Here is an 8,902-nt window from a genome sequence, read left to right on the forward strand (position 1 = left end):
CATCTTCAAGCAAATCACAAAATTTCCCCCAAAAAAGAACACTCCGATATTTGTCTTGCGTTCCTCAACTTAGATTGAGCCATTTTTACCCACAGCAAAGCAAACAAGCACAAACTAACAAATCAGTTACACAATAGACGGAGCAGAGACGCCAACTCAACTGAACTCAGCAAAGTTACTGATTTGAAACAAGCTCTGTCTTTGTCACCGGAAGCAGTCAAATCTGCGCCTTGATCCAACAACAATCGCTTGGGCGAAGAGATGCATAATCCACGATTTTTTGAATAACAAATAATATTGCTATGGTTATTTTTAAATATGCGTTCCAAATATCTGTTATTTCAATCATATTATTAATTAAAAATTATTACTTAATATTAAATATAAAATTTATTAATTGTAATTAATACTTAATTTACTAATTTAAGTAACGTGTGATTGAATTAATTTATCTGTTTCAGCTTACTTCTTAAATTTTATTTTTTTTCTTAAAACTATTTATTTAATTTATTTATTAGAGTAAACCATTTTCTGGAAAAGGTGAGTTAAAAATATATGTCATTTCTTTAAAATGTTTACTTTAGTCTTATATTCTACCAATAGATGGCGCCAGCAGTAAACAGAATACATGTAATCAAAGTCAATCATGTCACGAGCAATTAAAAATGATCTGTATGGAATAGTGCATCATCAAATACGAATATCGGTCACACCCGTAAAGTGGAGCGGTGACTTGGCACTTTCCAGTGAAGCCTCGCACTTTCCGGTAAAATCACCGCTCCGATAAATTTCAGTGATATGCAATTCAATGATACGATACGATAATTCCAATAACCGGTCCGTTCACTTTTCAATCCAATCACAGATTTCTTTCGAGAGCTTCCATTGGACAGATCGTATCGATTGTTACTTTCCAGTGAAGTCACCGCTCCGGCAAATTTCAGTGATATGGTATCGATTGTTACTTTCTATCGTGATCCAAAACCTGTAATCGAAATATCATCAGTAAGATCGTATCAAGGATTTGAATCACACCCCTCTTTTAAAAGTATTGATCACTTGTATTTGTGACTTTTTGATATTGGTTACGTAATAACCGCTCTTAAAATATTCGTCATCCCTACTTGGGGGACGACTCAGTGTGATGCTAGTGCAATAGTAAAACTATTTTTATACTTTTATTCATATGACAATGCCTAATGAAAGCTTTTTATTTCATAATCTGGGCACGCAAAAATACTTAAAAGGTTGCAAAAATAGGTTTTTAGGGAACTTTAACGTCTTTGAGGCACCTTAAGATATACTCTAATATTTTTTATAATATTTATTTATCTTATCTATACAAAAAAATTAACTTTTTCACGCTATTACAAATTAAAAATCAAAAATTGATTATTTCGTAAAAAAACTTTAAATGTATCAAACATTTCCATTTTTTTGAACTTTAACCTCTTTGCGGCACCTCAAGACCTACTCCAATATTTTTTATATTTATAATTTATTTTATCTACACCAAAAGGCATCTTTTCCGCACTATTACAGATTAAAAATCAAAAGTTGGTTTTTTCGTTCTACCCTATTGAACATTCCACATTACAGTTTTCTGAGTCTTTTACAGATGGAAGATTTCATGGCTAGTTCTCCAAATCAGAATATGAAACAAAAAGTACAGTATATTACACATTAAATATTTGCATAAAGTAAACTCTAATGAAGTTAATCCTATTAAAAGTAAATTCTGTCATGAAATACGTTGAAAGATTGGAAAAAAATTCATCACAGCCATAATATTGTCCTATATTGTTGGGTTGACAATTTAATTTAAACAGGTATACATGTTTAGAGAAGAATGGGTAGGGGGCAAATTTGAAATATTAATTTGGCTCTTAATTTGAGTGGAAAAGAATCTTAATACCACAATATGAACTACAATATACTTACGATATATAATGAAGTAATTGTATGTATTTTTGAAAAATCCAATTTTCGATAAACCAAAGCGGCATATCGATAAATACCTATAAATGCTTTTCACTGAATTCGCAGACCAGATCCCTCTTCCCCGGTATTCTTGCCTTAGGCGATTTACTGCTCCAGCTGTATCTGAGATGATATCTCAAAGCACCGCGAGAAAAGGCAAAATTTCTCATATTTCTCAAATTTCTTGCATTCATTTTGTTATTGAATTACTAGATTTATGGATTATGAATAAGTTCTGATTCCCATGATTAGTGAAAACGAAATATGTTTTTCAATTAAAAAAATTTGCGTAGGTCTAATATACTTCTTGATCGGAAAAATTGGCGTAATCTTTTCGAGGAAATCGTGCTCTCTTACATTTCTTTATTACAAAGACCGGCGCAGCCGCGTCAATATACGTATATCAAAGAGTTTGCGATGTCTGCTGCATATCAAATTAGCACTGGACAAATTCTTTAAAAAAAAAAAAATTCTATGACATGGCTAACCGCGTGAGCCAGAATTGCATTGTTTCGCTAGCAATTGAAAGGAATTTGAGAAGTAGACAAAATTGTGCTCATTATACATAGTGTCGCCATCTAGGAACGAGCTAATTAGAGCGATACATCGCCTTCTATAAGAATGACAACAACAAAAATATCCTATTCTAAAAGTGCTATTCTACAATTTCAGATGGTATTATAATGGCAGATTTTCAGATTAAATGAGGTAAATTAAATCTGAAAAAGTTCTTACTGTGTGGCAACTGATTATTATAAGCATAAATAATATTTATGAGCGTAGCTTGGTCTGTCGGAAAATGTGATCAAGCATAATGCATAATAATTGAAATAAATGTTAAATTCACTTTTCATCAGTTTTTCTGAAAATCAACTATTATTTAACATCTGAAATCTTAAAACAACACTTTTAGGCACTAATGTTTTAATTTTCTAATAAAATAAGATTTTATACTATAAACCTCAATCTTCCGGAAATTCAAACAAATAAGTCTGATGCGAATCAAATCTGGCATTATAGTAACCAAGGGATAGATTTTGTGTACCTAAAAGGCACTGAATATTACTAAGATTTGGATAACACGAAGAAAGTGCAGGAAACCCGTCATACTGGAAGTTGCTTCCTCTCGTTTGGCAACAATTTTAATATCAAGAAATTTTGCAAATTCCATCTAAGCTTTTCTTGTTAGATGGCTTTGGAACATATATAGATAAATCGCCTAACACTCATCTCTAAGTTTCCAATTTGTCTTGCCATTTGTACCACAAATGGGACCTGCGTGGGAAAATTGGAATAAAACTACATATTCGAGAGAGTTCATATATGCATAATATCATATTTGTATAAGTTCCGTTAATCACCATATTTTGTTTGCTGAATTAGATGAAAGTTTACTTAAACGGACATTAATTTGGGGGGGGGGGGTGTATTACAAGCGAAAGGGTACTATTTTTCAGTTGAACTAAAAAACCGGTTTTGTAAAATGGAATTTATAAAAAAGCTAATGGAATTAACATTTTTTCAAAAAGTAAATTTAACTGTTTGTAGCTTGTAGAGTGTTTGAGATATTGTCGTTCAAAAAATTTGTGGTAATTCGATTACGCTTTTTGCCAATAGTTCAGCTCCCGTAATTTGTCGCTAAATATAGAATGCATTTTAATGGAAGAGTTTCACGTTATAGGAATTTTTCTGCTTTTTCAATGGTTATTTTTTTGTTGGTTTTCTAGAACTTAACAAATTTGATTATTTTTTGGATTTTTGAATGCTTTGTGTATTTATCATAATTTGCAGATGTTTAAAATAGTGCAGGACTGGTGTAGCATTTAGCATTTTGCTTTCCGTATGAGTTCGATCATCCCCTTTTATTCGGCAGATTAGATTTTGACATTTGAAATTATCCTGCATTGTATCTTTTGAAAATGCAAAAATGCTTCGAATTTAAACAGTACCATATAAAATTAAATCAGAATCAATTCCAACAAGAAAATTGTTATTTTCAGAACTCCTCGTGAATAAACGTGCTGAATTATTTTCGGATATAAATCTCAAGTAGGAAAACCAGAAACCAGTAAAAAATATTTTTAAAGGTGTTTGATTGATGATAATTTTCAGAGATAAATTTCAATTCGATGAAGACTGTTCCATCATTGATTTCACTTTACCCTGACTTTCAAAACTATGAGCTAAATTCAAACAGATAAGTTGTAAGTTTCATTACCAATTAAATGCTTGTTGATATTCATACTGACGTTTAAGTAATTTGCTTCTGGGCAATTATGATTTTTTAACTTTGATTTAATAGAAATTAAATTGATTTTTTAACAATTCCTCGAGATTTTTAGCACAGATTTCAAGCATTAAAACTAGTTTTATATTCAAAGACCTATTTTCAAATTTTGGAAGCTTGCATTTTTTAAAAAGGTACAATCTTTCATTCTTAATGAATATTGTTTTTGTTTGAGATCTTTTTTTCAAAAGAATAAATTGATTATCCTAGTACGAATAAAACAAGATATCAAGAATTTAAAATCAAAATCTATATCGGTAGTAAAAAAGTTATTCTAGAAAACAGTTAAAATTTAATTTTTTAGCATGGTTTTTGAATTTCACATATGATAATTTGTTTATATTAAATTATTTATTTTTCTTTTTTGATATTAAAGTCGATTTTATTTTCGAATAAAAACTTAAAGAAAACTATATTTTTTCTTAAAATAAGGGATTTTAGATTTTTATTGATTAATTATATATTCTGAAAAAACAATAACATAAAATTATTAATCGAATTACCATCTTTCTTAACATTTTCAGCAAAATGTATGCCCAGAAAATTTGATTATTTTCCATTCTGAACTAAAGAACTTTGAGTCAAATGAAACGTTTTACTTCAACCAATAATCCCTTTTCTCTCATTTTTATTTAATGAGCTTCAAAATATAGGACAAGCAAAATGAAACAAAGCAAATTCTGTCTAAATAAATAATTTAATTTAATTTAAAAAGCTGCCAGCATTATAGCTGATTTGCAATTTCTTTTTATCCGAAATAATGGAATATATATAATGTCTTATGGATACTTACTTTAGAAAAAAAAAATCGTTTGAAAGCTTGAAAACCTTTTCCAAATATTGACATAAAATCTCTAGAGGTATCATCTACATTTTAGAAATTTCTTTCCGAAATTAAATGAAACTTACTGAACTCTAAACGAATTTCCGAAAAGGCTAGGAAGATAGGATCTTTATTCCTTATTCTTTTTTCCCCTTGTAAATCATTTCGTGTTCGTGGAAATCATTATCACTTATGATATTAGGCAACGTGACTGGCAAACGAATCAATATCTTTCTTTCTTCAGAAACTCATTAATCAAGTTGGATTTGAGGTTTGTTTAAATAACAAAGAAAATAGACGAGCATTAGGGAAATAAATATGTAAATATTGTGTTTAATGGAATGATGACTACTTCCATTTCAACAAAATAAATTCAGCTCAAAGATTCAAAAAGGCGCAATACAACGTATTTCTCAAGTTTTGAAATATATACAATCAAAATAAGCGCATTTTAGCTTTAATTAATTGTTAGATTTGAATTTTTTTCACTTTAATTGTATTAAACTAGCGCGAGTGTAGATAAAATGAATCAACGAACTGCATTTTAGGAATTGTATTACATAATAATTAATTACTTTACTTTGAAAGTAATTAATGTAATATGTTCTCTGCACGTAATGTGTTATCTATACTTATAATAAAGCTCAATGTGTGTGTGTGTGTGTTGGCGCTCTACAGGCCAGACCGTTTGACATACAGTTACCAAATTTGGTACATGTATACCTTGGAGATTGGGAATGTGCACCTGAGGTTTCTTTTTTCGAATTTTTAATTAGAATTTTAATTATTAATTAAAAACTAACTTTCTCGCCAAAAAAATCTTCCATTTTCCCCACCGCCAACTTTTCCGCCAAAAAAATCTTCCATTATCCCCAACGCCAAACGAGAAAGGCTTCAGTTTTTTTTTTCTCCCAACAGTAATGAGGCTAGGGTTAAAATTTTTCGGTGGATTATTTCAATCGGTTCTGTTTATTTTCTTAATGTTTGATGCATTTAAAATTAAACATTGTTAATGAATTAATCTTTCAGATTCATTCTGAAGTACTTTTGAATTAAAATAAAACAGAATAAAGGAAATTAAAAATTTCTAATCCGCATAGCGTTACCCCAACTGGAGTAGAAAAAATCACGTATTTGCGTTACGTAACCGACGAAGAAAATTCACGCATGCGCATTCTGTTCTGATTGTTGCCATGACAACGTTATCAATGGATGATTTAAATTATTTTTGGGTTAGTTGCATGCTTTTGTAAGTAAATTGTATTTATGTTAGTTATATATTTTTTGTATATGCTTATAGTTTTAAGTACATCGTTTTTTAAGTAGTTTTTTAAAAACCTGTTTCCAACCGTTTATTTTAAACGATTCGTTTTATTTTCTTAGTGTTTGATGCATTTAAATTTAAACATTGTTAATGAATCGATCTGCTCATAATGAATCTAAGAAAATTTTGTTGACCAACTCTTGAGATATTACATAAATTAAAAAAGATATTCTTTAGTGCCCATAAAGTTTAAACGATGAGTGACTCTATTTTCAGTAATCAGATTATAAAAAAATGCTTTGTTTCAGTAAAAAATATTATTATATTAATTGAAGACAAATTCTTTCCACTTTAATTTAAAGCATAAATTCTACCGTTTTCAACCGCTTATTTTAAACGATTCGTTTTATTTTCTTAGTGTTTGATGCATTTAAATTTAAACATTGTTAATGAATCGATCTGCTCATAATGAATCTAAGAAAATTTTGTTGAATAACTCTTGAGATATTACATAAATTTAAAAAGATATTCTTTAGTGCCCATAAAGTTTAAACGCTGAGTGACTCTATTTTCAGTAATCAGATTATAAAAAAATGCTTTGTTTCAGTAAAAAATATTATTATATTAATTGAAGATAAATTCTTTCCACTTTAATTTAAAGCATAAATTCTACGGGGGCTAACAGAAAATGAGAGAGATACATATTACGTTATGACTGAAGGCCTTTATAATATTATGAATGAATTATATGATAATCAAAATTTGAAGTTTTAAAATATTTTGATGAAGAAGCTATTAAAGTAGAAATTGCATAAAATATTTAATTATTAAAATTTTAACGAACATTAAGATTGGCGAACCGGCTGGTCGCCAAAGGCGGCTAGTAATAAAATAAAAAAGGCTTTTTTTTATTGTAGTATAAAAATTATCCATTTTAAGAATTTACTTTTTTATTACAGTAAATTTGTTTTACTTTCATTATTTATTTGTTCTAAAATAAACTTCTGTTTAACTCTTTATCTACTGACGGTATTTATAAGTACCAATCACTTTAAAACTTTACAGCACAACAACCATTACTTATATTCTGATGGTACGCTTTAGAAACAGTCTTTTAAATCTACGTTTTCACGATAGATGGCAGTAGTTATTCTAGGCTGATGAATTTTGCGTGGAAGAAAGCTATTTTCAAACGGACATTGTGTTTTTTTGCTGCCATTTTGTACGGATTACCGCTCTTGTCTTTTCTTTGCTATAAATATATAATATTAAACTACATTTAAGTGTTGTCTTTTTTTTATTCATTCCGTATTGTCTTAGAATATTATTTGCCCAATCATTATAAGATAACAAATTATGTAATGTGATTAACGGTCGAATTATTCGGTGGTACTTATAAGTACCGCCAGTACATGTAGTGTTGGAGAAAAACTTGTTTTCATTTTGTCCATGTAATTATCTATAGTATTTCTGTTTGTTATAATGTAATTATGGAAGTGTAGTGTAGCAATATGCTTTAGTATTTTTTATTATAGATTTATATTATAGATTTATTACAGTTATAGATTTTTTAAAATTATTATTTTTTTTCTACTAACACTATCAAAAGCATTTAAAAATATTAGTTAGAAGATTTTTTATTAGTTAGAAGATTAGAATATTAGAAGACTAAAAATATTAGTTAGAAGATTGGAAGATTTTTTTTCTTGTATATTCTTTAATTATCAATATGGCAGCTAAAAAATATATTTATGAAGAAATTTTCAGTAGTTCATAATGCAGTAGATAAAGGGTTAAACGTCCATTTGTATTTACATTGTCTTCCATATGTTCTATTAAATACATATTGTAACTATTTAATTTTGTCGAGATCTGTTAAGACATAAATAACACAATACTTCGTATCCGAGAAAGTAAAAATCTCTTGCTCGTTCTTGAATAATAAAATTCTGAAAAGATTAAAGTAATGTATTGTCATCGAGAAATCGTCATTAAAAACTCAAGAATACCAGGAATTGAATGAGCAAATTTAAAAGAGATTCAAACACCGAAATATCACAACATGGCAATATTTTAGGTCTTTAATATTCGTATCCAATATTTTATTTTAAAATTTGCTCATAATTATTTATCAGCAATAACGTGCAAAAAAAAAAGTATGCATTTAATACCCGTCGTTACACCTAATTCAATATATTTGTTTCTATTTATTATGATTCCAAACTATTTGGCATTTGCATTTGTAACATATTATTGGAGCAAAGGCCCGTAGTTTATTAATATTCTAATAGCTAGTGTATACGTAATGATCTAATCAATCATATTTAATAAAATTTTAATATTATTTTGATATTTTATCATTCACAGAATTTGTATTTTTTGCAAACTTATTTATTTGGTAGCTAGGGAGATAAAGTTTTTAAATATACTTGCTTGCAGCCCTTCTCACCCAACGGCCTTAAGCAGCTGCTATGTTAGGTATTTGCCACTGCCAGAAATACACAAAATTAAATAAACACGCATGTAATTATACTTAATGGAAAATTTC

This window comes from Argiope bruennichi, chromosome 2 (genome assembly GCF_947563725.1).
Source record: "Argiope bruennichi chromosome 2, qqArgBrue1.1, whole genome shotgun sequence".
NCBI lineage: Eukaryota > Metazoa > Arthropoda > Arachnida > Araneae > Araneidae > Argiope > Argiope bruennichi.